We start from the raw sequence: 13,703 nt of genomic DNA on the forward strand, positions 1-13,703 counted from the left end.
GGTGGCAGGGTGGTGTGCATAAAGGGTGGTGTAGCATGGTGGTGGCATGATGAGTGGTGTGCATGGTGGTGAAATTATGTGCACAGTGGTGTACATATGGGGGGGCAGATGAGGGTGAAGAGGGGTTTAGCAGAGGGAGGGGGTGTGCATAAAGGTGGTGTAGCACGAGTGATGTACCATGATGAGTGGTGTAGCATGATGAGTGGTGTAGCATGATGAGTGGTGTAGCATGAGTGGTGTAGCATGATGAGTGGTGTAGCATGAGTGGTGTAGCATGATGAGTGGTGTAGCATGAGTGGTGTAGCATGAGTGGTGTAGCATGATGAGTGGTGTAGCATGAGTGGTGTAGCATGATGAGTGGTGTAGCATGAGTGGTGTAGCATGAGTGGTGTAGCATGAGTGGTGTAGCAGAGGGTGTTTGAATTACCATGATGAGTGGTGGAATGAGTGGGAGCAGGTGGTGTGGTGATTTTGGCATGATGGTTTACTGATGTCCATGATGAGGGGGGAAATGATGAGGGTGTGCATGAGGGGTTTGGGCATGATGGGTGGTGTGCATAGGGGTTTGGGCATGATGGGTGTGGCATGAGTGGTACATGAAGGGTGTAGCACAGTGTTTACCAGAGAGGGTTTACATGATGGGGTGTGCATGAGGGTTAGTGATGGTGGTGTAGCAGGGGTGACACAATATATAAAGGAACAAGAGTGTCCTGACGGGCAGTGATCCAACATTCAGTAAACAATCTCTCACCTCTAACAAAGACTTACGGAAATAATTTAACCTCCATTATCCAATTTCCCGTGAGAGAAATAGTCATTTATCCAACACAGGGATTTATGCCCTCAATAATGGTATAGCTGGTGGGGGTTGGGTGACCCTACCCCACCCCACCCATGTATGTATTACTGTCCTGTCCACTACACCCTTCCACTCCCAGTCATCCCCTCCTTTCTACTCCTCTTTTCTTCGCTCCTTCCCTTTCTCTCTCTGTTTCTCTCTTTCTCTCTTGTCACTGTAGCACAGTGATGAGTCTTGTAGGTAGAAAGAAGAATGTTTTCACTTCTGCTCCAGAGAGAGAGAGAGAGAGAGAGAGAGAGAGAGAGAGAGAGAGAGACAGACAGACAGACAGACAGAGACAGAGAGAATTTTGAAATATCATGGCCTTCTTGAATTTACAATTCATTAAATCCGTTTAGGTCTCTCAGTGAAAAGTGTAGCGGTGAAGTAGCAGATCAAGATTTTAACCGAACACCTCAGAATGTGTTTGTAAAAGAGAAAGAAAAAACTAAGAAGCTGATATTGCTCTAAGAAATGGGTTTATGGGAACCAAATTGGTGTATGGGAACCAAATAATGGGTGTATGGGAACCAAATAATGGGTGTATGGGAACCAAATAATGGGGGTATGGGAACCAAATAATGGGTGTATGGGAACCAAATAATGGGTGTATGGGAACCAAATAATGGGTGTATGGGAACCAAATAATGGGTGTATGGGAACCAAATAATGGGTGTATGGGAACCAAATAATGGGTGTATGGGAACCAAATAATGGGGGTATGGGAACCAAATAATGGGTGTATAGGAACCAAATAATGGGGGTATGGGAACCAAATAATGGGTGTATGGGAACCAAATAATGGGTGTATGGGAACCAAATAATGGGTGTATGGGAACCAAATAATGGGGGTATGGGAACCAAATAATGGGTGTATGGGAACCAAATAATGGGTGCATGGGAACCAAATAATGGGTGTATGGGAACCAAATAATGGGTGTATGGGAACCAAATGGGGGTATGGGAACAAAATAATGGGGGTATGGTAACCAAATAATGGGTGTATGGGAACCAAATGGGTGTATGAGAACCAAATAATGGGTGTATGGGAACCAAATAATGGGGGTATGAGAACAAAATAATGGCTGTATGGGAAACAAATAATGGGGGTATGAGAACCAAATAATGGCTGTATGGGAACCAAATAATGGGGGTATGGGAACCAAATAATGGCTGTATGGGAACCAAATAATGGGGGTATGGGAACCAAATAATGGGGGTATGAGAACCAAATAATGGCTGTATGGGAACCAAATAATGGGGGTATGGGAACCAAATAATGGCTGTATGGGAACCAAATAATGGGGGTATGGGAACCAAATAATGGGGGTATGGGAACCAAATAATGAGGGTATGGGACTCGATCTCCTAACAATCTAAAAAAAAAATTGTTAGATTAGAATAAGTTATCAGCTGTTCTGTTCCTAGTTATCTTAGTTATCCATCTTTAGAAGTCATACTGGTACCTAACAGGACTGGTGGTGATTTCCACAGTCTGGCGCACGGGGTATGGGTATATACTGGGGTCTGTAATCGTAAAAAGGTTAAGTACCCGTGCTTTAAGCAGTGTCATGCTACTTGATAATCAGTGCTACGTATGTATGATGTAGACTATATACATTCAGAGTATTGTAGGTTGTTCCACTCCTGTGCTCTTGACTCTTGGTGCAGCGTCGGAGTGGAACTAAGAGAACGATTATGGGCTGACCTCGAACTGCTGAGATTTACTATCAATTGAGCTGAAACTACAGTCCATGTATTACAGAATACAACAGTTAAATACTAATACAACAATCAAATACTAATACAACAATCAAATACTAATACAACAATCAAATACTAATACAACATTTAAAAACTAATACAATAGTTAAATACTAATACAACAGTTAAATACTGATCTGTTACTATGTATTATGGGCAACATTCAGAAATAAAAGATTAAAACTGCGCTTATAGAATGTCAGTATCGTGAGATGCTGGAAGACATATATTATAGGTATTAAAACCATTAGCTATTATAAACTTGACAACGAACGCAATCATGACAGGAGGGATTTGAAAACGATCCCAGTGAGAGAAAAGTGAGGTAATTCTAGAGATAATTAAATTCAAAATGAGAAAAGTCGGATATATCGTCGACCGTAATGAATACCTTGACAGGTATCTCGAGGCCTCATCCGATCAATTTCAGATTCTCATTCCCGGTGTAGGGTTGCTTGGGCAAGACTCGTGCAACTGCTGAGAGTTGCAGGACGCCCTGTGACCTACATTATATAACCCATTCCAGGGTTTCTGGAATGGGTTATAAATTATAAATTATTGAACCCATTCCAGGATTCCTGGAATGGGTTCAATAATTTATAAGCGTTTTCTTCTTAGCTTTAAGCATTAAGAAATTGTACATCCTACTTTGATAACAATAGAGTGAAATTTGTGTGTGTAGGTGCATATATGCTAATTCTGTATGCAAAATATGATTTTTTATTCCCGTTAAATTACATACATATTTGGGAACATCTGTTTTAAATCTAATGTCTGAGACCTGTTATGGACACGATGGTGGCCATTAAGCTTGGTTTGTACGAAAAGAAATTTGTCAATATACTTACACAGATAAAAAGCGTGGAATCATTGGAATCCGTGTGGCAGCTAGAGAATGCCCCTTCTGGTTGGCTTCAACGTCTTAGTTCTGGTGTGCCTTCCTGAACACCAAGATGTTTGTTACTGAGCTGCATAAATTTCGATTTGTCAGTTTTATTAAGTTAAAAGTGATACTGACTTATATTCAATCTATAGAGAATGGTTCTTCTGACTTGCTCTGAAATACTAACTCTGGTACACTCGATGTGAGACGATGATATAGCCTATAAGTATAGACTGTATAGAAGAAATTTAAAGAAAATTGGTGACAGTTAAAAATCTTGGACTCGTTGGATTCATGGCAATTACTGGGGAATGACTTCTCTGATACTGTTCAAACTTTCATGGTTGTTGGGTTTTATTAAATCAAAGTTTGGCATTCGGCTTGAGGTGTGTAAATTTGATTTAGCCAATTGTAATAAATAAACTGGTTGTTACATAAACGTCGCGTATATGTGGCAAGGGAGGAAACAGTGACGAGTATAACAGATCACTGTGACACAGAATTAACACCACCAACAAACAACAAAAGCATGTCATAACATTTCGTAGTATTTTAAAAACTATGAAGCATCCCGGGATTTAAATGTTCATAATTAAATAAGGTGTTGATGCTTGAATGTTGGAGCAGTGGAGGATGGAGTTAATATTGTCAGTTGTGTGTCAAGTATTGGTGGTATGTAGTGTCCTTATGAAGGAATGTTCACTCGCGGGGTAAGTGCTGCTGCCCAATAAACTCGACCCTCAGGGGAATTTTTAAAATTCCTACTATCACCCTCCCACCATTTGTCCCACACCATCACCCCAACACTCTTCACCTCCGTTACTGTACCTTCCTGCTGTCACCCCCGCCACAACAACGTCCTACACTATCCCGATCCTACTACATCCCCACCCCCACACTATTTTCCCAACCACCTACTCAGTCACCCCCTCTTCCACCTCCCCAACCACCATCTCAACCACGACCAACTCCACTTCCCTCACCACAACAGTCACTCAAACAGCTTCAACATCTACCCCCCCCCCAACTCTACCTCGCTAATACCAAAACCAATACCGCTAATCCCACTACCCCGCAGTTCTATTTATCCCTTCAACTCTCAATATCTACCTAACCCCACTTCTGCAGCCACTACCCCGACCATTGGAAATATAAACACATATGCAATATAATGTGATCCTTTATTGACAACGTTTCACCCACACAGTGGGCTTTTTCAAGTCACACACAGATCTACCTGGGATGGAAGGTACAGGAGTATTTATAGTCATGTTCAGAATGTTGAGGTCAGGTGGAGAATGCTGCATCTGATGTCTACCGGGTGGGGTTATAGAGTCTTGGGTAGCTTGGCAGGGGTATTGGACAAGTTGTGAGTAGACATTCTGCAGTGTTCTATGTTCTTATGTGGGATAGGCCGTTGTTCTGGTTGAAATTGTTGGTTATAGAGATAAGCGATGATTCCAGGATTCTTCGGTATTGAGTGTTGTCTTCTGTGGCGATAAGTCTACCAAGCTACCCAAGACTCTATAACCCCACCCGGTAGATCATCAGATGCAGCATTCTCCACCTGACCTCAACATTCTGAACATGACTATAAATACTCCCGTACCCTCCACCCCAGGTAGATCTGTGTGTGGAAATAAATGGTATAAAATACCGACACAATGGAAATATAAACACAAATGCAGTATAATGTGATTCTTTATTGACAACGTTTCACCCACACAGTGGGCTTTTTCAAGTCACACACGGATCTACCTGGGGTTGGAAGGTACGAGAGTATTTATAGTCATGTTGAGGTCAGGTGGAGAATGCTGCAGCTGATGATCTACCGGGTGGGGTTATAGAGTCTTGGGTAGCTTGGCAGGGGTATTGGACAAGTTTTGAGTAGACCTTCTGCAGTGTTCTATGTTCTTATGTGGGATAGCGATGAAGTTTCTTGGCGAGTGGTTCAGCTATGTTATAGAAGCCATTGTTCTGTTTGAAATTGTTGGTTGTTGAGATGAGCGATGATTCCAGGATTCTTCTGTATTGAGTGTTGTCTTCTGTGGCTATAAGTCTTGAGTTTCTGTAGTTAACTAAATGGTTGTGTGAATTGCGATGTTGTACACAGGCATTCCTTGTATCGTCAGTCCTGCTTGCATATTGGTGTTCTGAAATACGTGTTTGGAGGTCTCTTGATGTTTCGCCCACATATAATTTGTTGCAGTCATTACAAGGCTTCTTCCTACGTGCACTCAGAATCTGCAGCAATGAGTTCCTTGAGGAAGAATGCACTATAATTGAACAAGTATTTTCTAAACTCCACTATCCTCGTCACTTCATCAGAGACTGCAGACGGCGGGCATTAAACATCTTCAACACACCCAGAGAAGACACTGCCGAGAAGAGATACATAGTCCTCCCAACCAACTCCATTGCCAAACATGTTTCCAACATCTTTGCCAAAACATCATTCCAAGTATCTACCTCCACAACCACGACCATCAAGGACATCACCAGTAGTAGACAGGACAAGCCTCCATCCTCTGCAGGGGTATACATAATCCCTTGTAATGACTGCAACAAATTATATGTGGGCGAAACATCAAGAGACCTCCAAACACGTATTTCAGAACACCAATATGCAAGCAGGACTGACGATACAAGGAATGCCTGTGTACAACATCGCAATTCACACAACCATTTAGTTAACTACAGAAACTCAAGACTTATAGCCACAGAAGACAACACTCAATACAGAAGAATCCTGGAATCATCGCTCATCTCTACAACCAACAATTTCAACCAGAACAATGGCTTCTATAACATAGCTGAACCACTCGCCAAGAAACTTCTTCATCGCTATCCCACATAAGAACATAGAACACTGCAGAAGGTCTACTCAAAACTTGTCCAATACCCCTGCCAAGCTACCCAAGACTCTATAACCCCACCCGGTAGATCATCAGCTGCAGCATTCTCCACCTGACCTCAACATGACTATAAATACTCTCGTACCTTCCAACCCCAGGTAGATCCGTGTGTGACTTGAAAAAGCCCACTGTGTGGGTGAAACGTTGTCAATAAAGAATCACGTTATACTGCATTTGTGTTTATATTTCCATTAGATCTGTGTGTGAAGAATTGAGACACTTATGCAACACATGGGAATCTTTATTGAAGAAACGTTTCGCCACACAGTGGCTTCATCAGTCCAATACAAAGTAGAAATGGGTAAGGAGAGTAGAAGTTTGAGGTAATCAGTCCCTCAACCTGGAATCGATGTGTTCAGTCCATCACTCTTGTAGGAAGTGCAGCATAGGGCCAGAGAGGTGGCTTATATACTGCGGTGAGATGAGTTGAAGCAGGATGAGGTGAGATCACAGTGGGACCTGCCACTAGTGTAAGTAGGTCGTCGTCCAAAGGTTGGGCAAGCGTTGAAGTCTTTGTACCAAGATCCCATGATGTTGCAGTGTCTGACAGATGTGATGAATGGTTTAGAAAACCGACAAGTTGAAGAATTTGTCGGTTTTCTAAACCATTCATCAGATCTGTGTGTGACTTGAAAAAGCCCACTGTGTGGGTGAAACATTGTCAATAAAGGATTACATTATACTGCATATTTTTTATTTATTATTTTATTATCACACTGGCCGATTCCCACCAAGGCAGGGTGGCCCGAAAAAGAAAAACTTTCACCATCATTCACTCCATCACTGTCTTGCCAGAAGGGTGCTTTACACTACAGTTTTTAAACTGCAACATTAACACCCCTCCTTCAGAGTGCAGGCACTGTACTTCCCATCTCCAGGACTCAAGTCCGGCCTGCCGGTTTCCCTGAATCCCTTCATAAATGTTACTTTGCTCACACTCCAACAGCACGTCAAGTATTAAAAACCATTTGTCTCCATTCACTTCTATCAAACACGCTCACGCATGCCTGCTGGAAGTCCAAGCCCCTCGCACACAAAACCTCCTTTACCCCCTCCCTCCAACCCTTCCTAGGCCGACCCCTACCCCGCCTTCCTTCCACTACAGACTGATACACTCTTGAAGTCATATGTGTTTATATTTCCATTGTGTCGGTATTTTATACCATTTATTTCCACCCCGACCATTATAACTACCACCTCAACGACTACCAATGAGGCCCACAAAGCCCTTGTCCTCTTAGACAGCTCTAATGTATGCGTTAATAAGCTGGTATCTAGCGCTGGCCAACGAAGTACTTGGGCTCGTGATACCCTGCTTACACTCCTCTATCACGTGAAGTTAAAATGACCACCTGTCTCCACTCCAATCTAATGCGTGCACAATACCCTGCTGGCTGTTCAAGGCCCTAGCACTCAAAACCTCCTTTACTCTCTCCCTCTAACCTTTCCTAGGTTGATCCCTACCTCTCCTTCCCTCCATCCCAGATTTACATTCCCTCCTAAACATCCCATTTAGCTCCATCCTTTCCTAATGCCAAAACAACTCAACAGCCCCAAGATTCTTGTTTGACACAGCAGCACCATCGACTCTTAGTGAGTAGGATATCTTCCACAACCGCACTGGTTAGCTCCGGCCTACTTCCACCTGTGACCATGCCTTAATTGTTGCACCTTTCTTCTAACTCCATTCTCTTGCCTCAGCTTCTAATTGGTGCAGCCTATGAGACTAAATACTTTTCATCTAGGTTGAAAGACTATTTACCTCATTTCCACTGTCTCCGGTTCAGTCTCTGTACTGACCTGAAAAGAAAAATCACTGGTATCAAAAAACTGCAACATAGCGATATCTATTAAATTAGCTTAACTACCTGACCTCTCTCTCATCAGTTTTGTTATAAAATACATCTTAGTCCTCCCCAGTATATCTTAAGCAACATTTAGCGAGTATTGCTTAGTACAAGTAGAGAGTGTTTCGTGATTTTCAGGCTTGCTATTGCAAAAATTAAATTGAATAGGTTCTACAGTATATGTATGTACAGGTCTCCCTTCACATTCACGAGTTCTACTTTTGCGGGCTTCGAACATTCGTGAATGCCCAGCCGCCCAGTCATATTTGAAATATGTCATTACATATGTTAGGAATTGTGGGGGGGGGGGGTGGCAGAGTTTGTTTGGAGATAGGACAAGATAGTCCTTCAGTATGATACTAATATCAACTCTACGGCTTATTTATCTATCACAATTCATCTAATATGACATAATAAACAATATTAATAACATAGAAACATGACATATACTCTAGAATGGATAAAATACATCATTAAGTATGTCACGAGTGTTGTGTGTGGTTGTTATTGGGTGTATAAAGGCAACTGAGAGCATAAGCCTTACACAGTGGTGGCGAAGGCCAGCAGAGACGGCGGTGGTGTCAGTCGCCAACATCATTGGAGGAGTTAGGTGTATTGGAGGAGTTAGGTTCGTGCTGTCCTTTTTCTATCGATTAATCGCTTAACTTATTTGCTACACTGTTAATGCTACACTTTATCGCTGGCTGGCGATATAGCTTTTATCGACTCGGGCTGCATTAGTTTCGTACATATCGCAGAATCACTGAAGGCGGCACATTTTCCTCTCTTCCTCCTCCACTTTGGTACTCTGATACGAGTTCCTTCTTGAATTCTATAGTCTTTCTCACCTTCTTTACCAAGGGGCTGGCACTAGTACAATATTTTACGATGTTTTCATGCTTTTTTTATGATTGTTCATGGTTCAGTAGGCTAAGGAAGTAGTATTGTTAGGTTAAGTAAATGCTATTATATTTTCCTTATTATTATTATAATGGGGAAGCACTAAACCCGTAGGATTATACAGCACTTGTGGGGGGATGGAAGGTATTCAGGTTTAATTCAAGGAACTGGAGCACAGATCCAATTCACTAGATCAAGAGCCCCTCACCATCAAGGAACCTCCCTTGACGGGATTATATTTCCCTACAATATATTTGTGCACCAAACATTCGCGAGGTTCTTGATCCCTAACCCCAAATTTCGTTCCCTTCTTCCACTTTTATTTTAAATTTTTGTAGATTCCTCTCTGTAGCGATATAGATGTCTTCATAAAAAAATCATTACAATGGCGAACGGGATAAGCCATTCTGAGAGATGGTAAACCCCAGGTAATAGTAACTCCAGTCCTGCTGGAACTAAACCTTTCCAGCTCTCGTAGCTGATACATTCTTAAAGAAATTCTTGACGATATCCTCATCGCTCTACTGAATTTTCACAGCTCCGTCTGTCAGTTTGCAACAATATGAATGGAACTCTTCCTGTGTGATGAAATATGACAGAGAAACACTATCATAACAAGTTTTTTGCCCCTAAGTAACTATCATATAGAATAGTATAGCAGCACACTGCTAATGTATCCAATTTTGCTTAAAAAAGCCAAGGTAATCCATTCTCAAAATACACTGTGCATATTTTAACATGTTAAGGACGTCTGTTTGAGAATGAGTTAAGCAATCCACAGAATTTAATATTAGTTATTTTAGGTTACGCTACTTTAATTAAAAATTTCCTAAACTCGTGCATAATGGCCAATAGTCATATTTATACAAACGGAAGGGTGGAGCCTAGCAGCGGGGACTAGACTGGAATCTTTTAACTCGTTGGAGACAGCACGCTCTTTACATTCACGAAGAAATGCTAAACCCATTTTGGTCATGGAGAGACTTGGATATAGGAGGTAACCAGGTTGGGGGTCAAGGAAGGGGAGGTCAGCTCCAGTTCCTTAGCCAGGAGCCTTACACCAATATCAAGTTACTCCCTTCTCCCTCGAAGGGACTTAAACCTCACCCCCCAGAGAAAACTGGACATACTCTCGCCTCACGCTATGTGTCATGACTTGATAGTATATCCCAGAAATGGAGGTATATCACCCTCCATTTCATCTGTTTTCTAGCTTCTAAATGGCTGATAAACATAGCTTGCAGGTCCAGTAAGCTTGGGCTTTATCCTGTCTCATGGTGATGAGTATCTGCTGGCCCCGTCAGTACGGCGTTTGATGATAGGTAATGAGCGGCTCTGACGCACTCACTAAGTGATATGTATTTTTTGTTATTCAGGGTTACAGCTCAGGGCATGGATTTTTTTTTTGTAATGAACTTTTAAATGGGTGAACAGGTACGCGCGTGCGTGATTTATGGTTATGTAACAGGTGCATTGTGTGGTAACTGCAACATGCATAGGTTCATCCAACAGTGTATATGTATTAAACATTAAAATTCATATTTGCATTAAATGTTATGTACATCAATGTTCACATACGTACACTTAAATACTTGAACTCAAATTGTAATACACACACACACACATATATATAATCAGTAAGCTGAGAGGCAGAACAGGAACAAAGTCTCAGACCCCTACAAGATACACGCGAAGCAATGTACAACCCTTGTGGGTTTAGCGCTTAGCTATGATTATAATAACAGCAGTACAATATGTACGAGAGTTGGAAGGTGTGCTGAGGCTATGAAGAGGTCGCTGTAAACAACAATTCTGGAGATAAAGCATAAAGGGATCTATGCGGATATAGAGATTAAACGCCTATATGGATATACAAATTATACCTTTTAAGAGATGGGGTGAATATAAAGAACTTCATAAAGGATGAGGTTAAATGAGACTAAAAGACAGGAAAAATACGAGTCTTTTTGACAGAGTAACAGTAGATAACCAAATTAAAATATATTTTAATGAAAATAATCCAAAGTAAGAGAGAGAGAGAGAGAGAGAGAGAGAGAGAGAGAGAGAGAGAGAGAGAGAGAGAGAGAGAAAGGTTACTCTGCTGCTGATCTGTTGTTAAACCTCTCCACTAAGTGGCACCAGTCACTGGATGAATCCAAAGTCAGCTGTGTGGTAGCACTGGACATTGCTGGCGCTTTCGACCGGGTGTGGCACCAGGGCCTCTTAGCAAAACTGCAAGCTCTGGGAATTGCAGGCTCTACGCTATGTCTCCTCAGTGATTACCTTCATGGTAGATCTCTAAGTGTAGTTCTCAATGGAACGGAATCAGCAAGACATCCTATTGGGGCAAGTGTTCCACAAGGAAGCGTTCTGGGACCATTGTTATGGAATGTCTACTTCAACGACCTTCATCTCACCCCAGAATCCCATGCATATGCAGACGACTGTACACTGACATTTACTCATCCAAGAAAGGAAATGCCAGCTGCTCTAAGCTACATCAATCACCAGCTGAGAGCTATATCAGCTTTGGGAAATAGATGGCAAGTAACATTTGTACCTGAGAAAACGCAAATGATCGTCTCTAGGCACCATGATGGTAATGCTGGTGCAGTAGTCAGGATGAATGGGAGGGTATTGGCACCTGAAGAAGAAGTTGATATCCTTGAGGTGAAATTTGACTCCAAACTAACCATGAAGAACCATGTTGTAAATCTTGCAAATAAGACAGCCAGGAAGCTTACAGCACTTCGCCGTATCTCGCATCTGCTTGACAGTAGGGGTTGCAAGATTCTGTACAAGGCACAAGTACGCTCACACCTTGAGTATGCTCCACTTTCTTGGTTTGCCTGTCCCCCCCCCCCTATCATCTGCGACTGCTTGACAGAGTAGAGAACAGAGGAAGACGTCTCATCTCTCGCCTGGACCCATCCTGGATAGATCTGTCATTTCAGCAGAGCCTTCAACATAGGAGGGATGTGGGTGGCCTTATTATGTACAAGGCCAATATTGTCAAAGTACCACACTTGGATCCACTTCTAGGACAGCGTGAAACAAGCTTTTATGCCACAAGACGGGCAGAAAGCAGCAACTTCACTATGGCTGTACCCTTCTCCAGAACATCACTCCATCTGAGATCATATATACTTAGGATGACTCGAGTATGGAACACATTCGTACAGCATAATGATGTCAACGAGATAACGTGAGTTGATCAAATGAAAATGCTGGCTCACAGATGGCTCCAACTTCATCCTGTTCCTTACCTGTATGTCTCATAACAATAAAAATGCTTTCAAATGAGCTGATGTAGGTAACAGCTCTTAGCTTGCCAATACAGTTAGTAATCCTTAACCTGTAAATAGCTTTTCAATAAAGTTAGGGATCCTTAACCTTGTCAAACCCTGTGTAAAAAAAAAAAGAGAAGATTGTGACAAGATAAACGAGTGATTACATTATATACATTAAGCGGGATTTAACGATGGAGAGCGACCTTGTAAACGTTTCAGTAACTGTAAACTAAAAAGAAGTAAACTGGTCAATTTACGAGGCTGGAACCGCAAATAAATGGCCAACGGAACTCCACATTATAATTATTTTACTGCATCAGCAAAGAGCTGTAACGACATCCGTAAAAGGCTACACAGTGTCAGACGTCGTGTTTACTGTATCAGCTTGCAAAGACTGATCATGTTTTAGTGGAAATAACATATATACTAATATATATATATATATATATATATATATATATATATATATATATATATATATATATATATATATATATATATATATATATATATACATGTATATTTTTTTTTAAAAAGTCGGCCGTCTCCCACCGAGGCAGGGTGACCCCAAAAAAAGAAAATCCCCAAAAAGAAAATACTTTAATTGTTCAACACTTTCACCTCACTCACACATAATCACTGTTTTTGCAGAGGTGCTCAGAACAACAGTTTAGAAACATGTACGTATAAAGATACACAACATATCCCTCCAAACTGCTTATATATATATATATATATATATATATATATATATATATATATATATATATATATATATATATATATATGTCGTGCCGAATATGTAAAACTGGTCAATTAGCAAGAACTCATTTAAAATTAAGTCCTTTCTGAAATTTTCTCTTATACGTTTAAAGATACATTTTTTTCATTAATGTTAATGTAAAAATTTTTAATTTTGCACCAAAAGAATCTTAGAAAACTTACCTAACCTTATTATAACAAGAGCAATTTATTTTAGCCTAACCCAACTAAATATATTTTAAATACGTTTACAATAATTTAATACTAAACAAACACAATCAAATCTATTTTTTTTCGTTAGGTTCAGAATGATTTTGGCGAAATTATTGCATACACAAATTTTCACTTGTCCTATATGGCAAGATGAACGTTGCTATTTAAGGCAAGATCGCAAGTTCTGCCTATTCGGCACGATATTATATATATATATATATATATATATATATATATATATATATATATATATATATATATATATATATACAATATATATCTATATATATA

The 13,703-nt window shown here is 40.8% G+C and overlaps 1 long non-coding RNA gene across 2 annotated transcripts in view; it reads right to left on the reverse strand.

Annotated features, from left to right (window-relative positions):
* The window catches only part of LOC138854302 (uncharacterized), a 366,881-nt gene that overhangs the window by 65,299 nt on the left and 287,879 nt on the right, over nt 1–13,703 (reverse strand). The window contains exons 1-2 of one of the 2 annotated variants that reach the window (XR_011393500.1): nt 8,163–8,203; nt 3,451–3,543 (exon numbers count right to left, since the gene is read on the reverse strand). This is a non-coding gene — a long non-coding RNA (uncharacterized lncRNA). Of the gene's footprint in view, nt 1–3,450; nt 3,544–8,162; nt 8,204–13,703 lie in introns of those variants that run through there. The other variant, XR_011393499.1, reaches the window with a different exon arrangement.

This window comes from Cherax quadricarinatus, chromosome 54, assembly GCF_038502225.1.
Source record: "Cherax quadricarinatus isolate ZL_2023a chromosome 54, ASM3850222v1, whole genome shotgun sequence".
In the NCBI taxonomy this organism is placed as follows: domain Eukaryota; kingdom Metazoa; phylum Arthropoda; class Malacostraca; order Decapoda; family Parastacidae; genus Cherax; species Cherax quadricarinatus.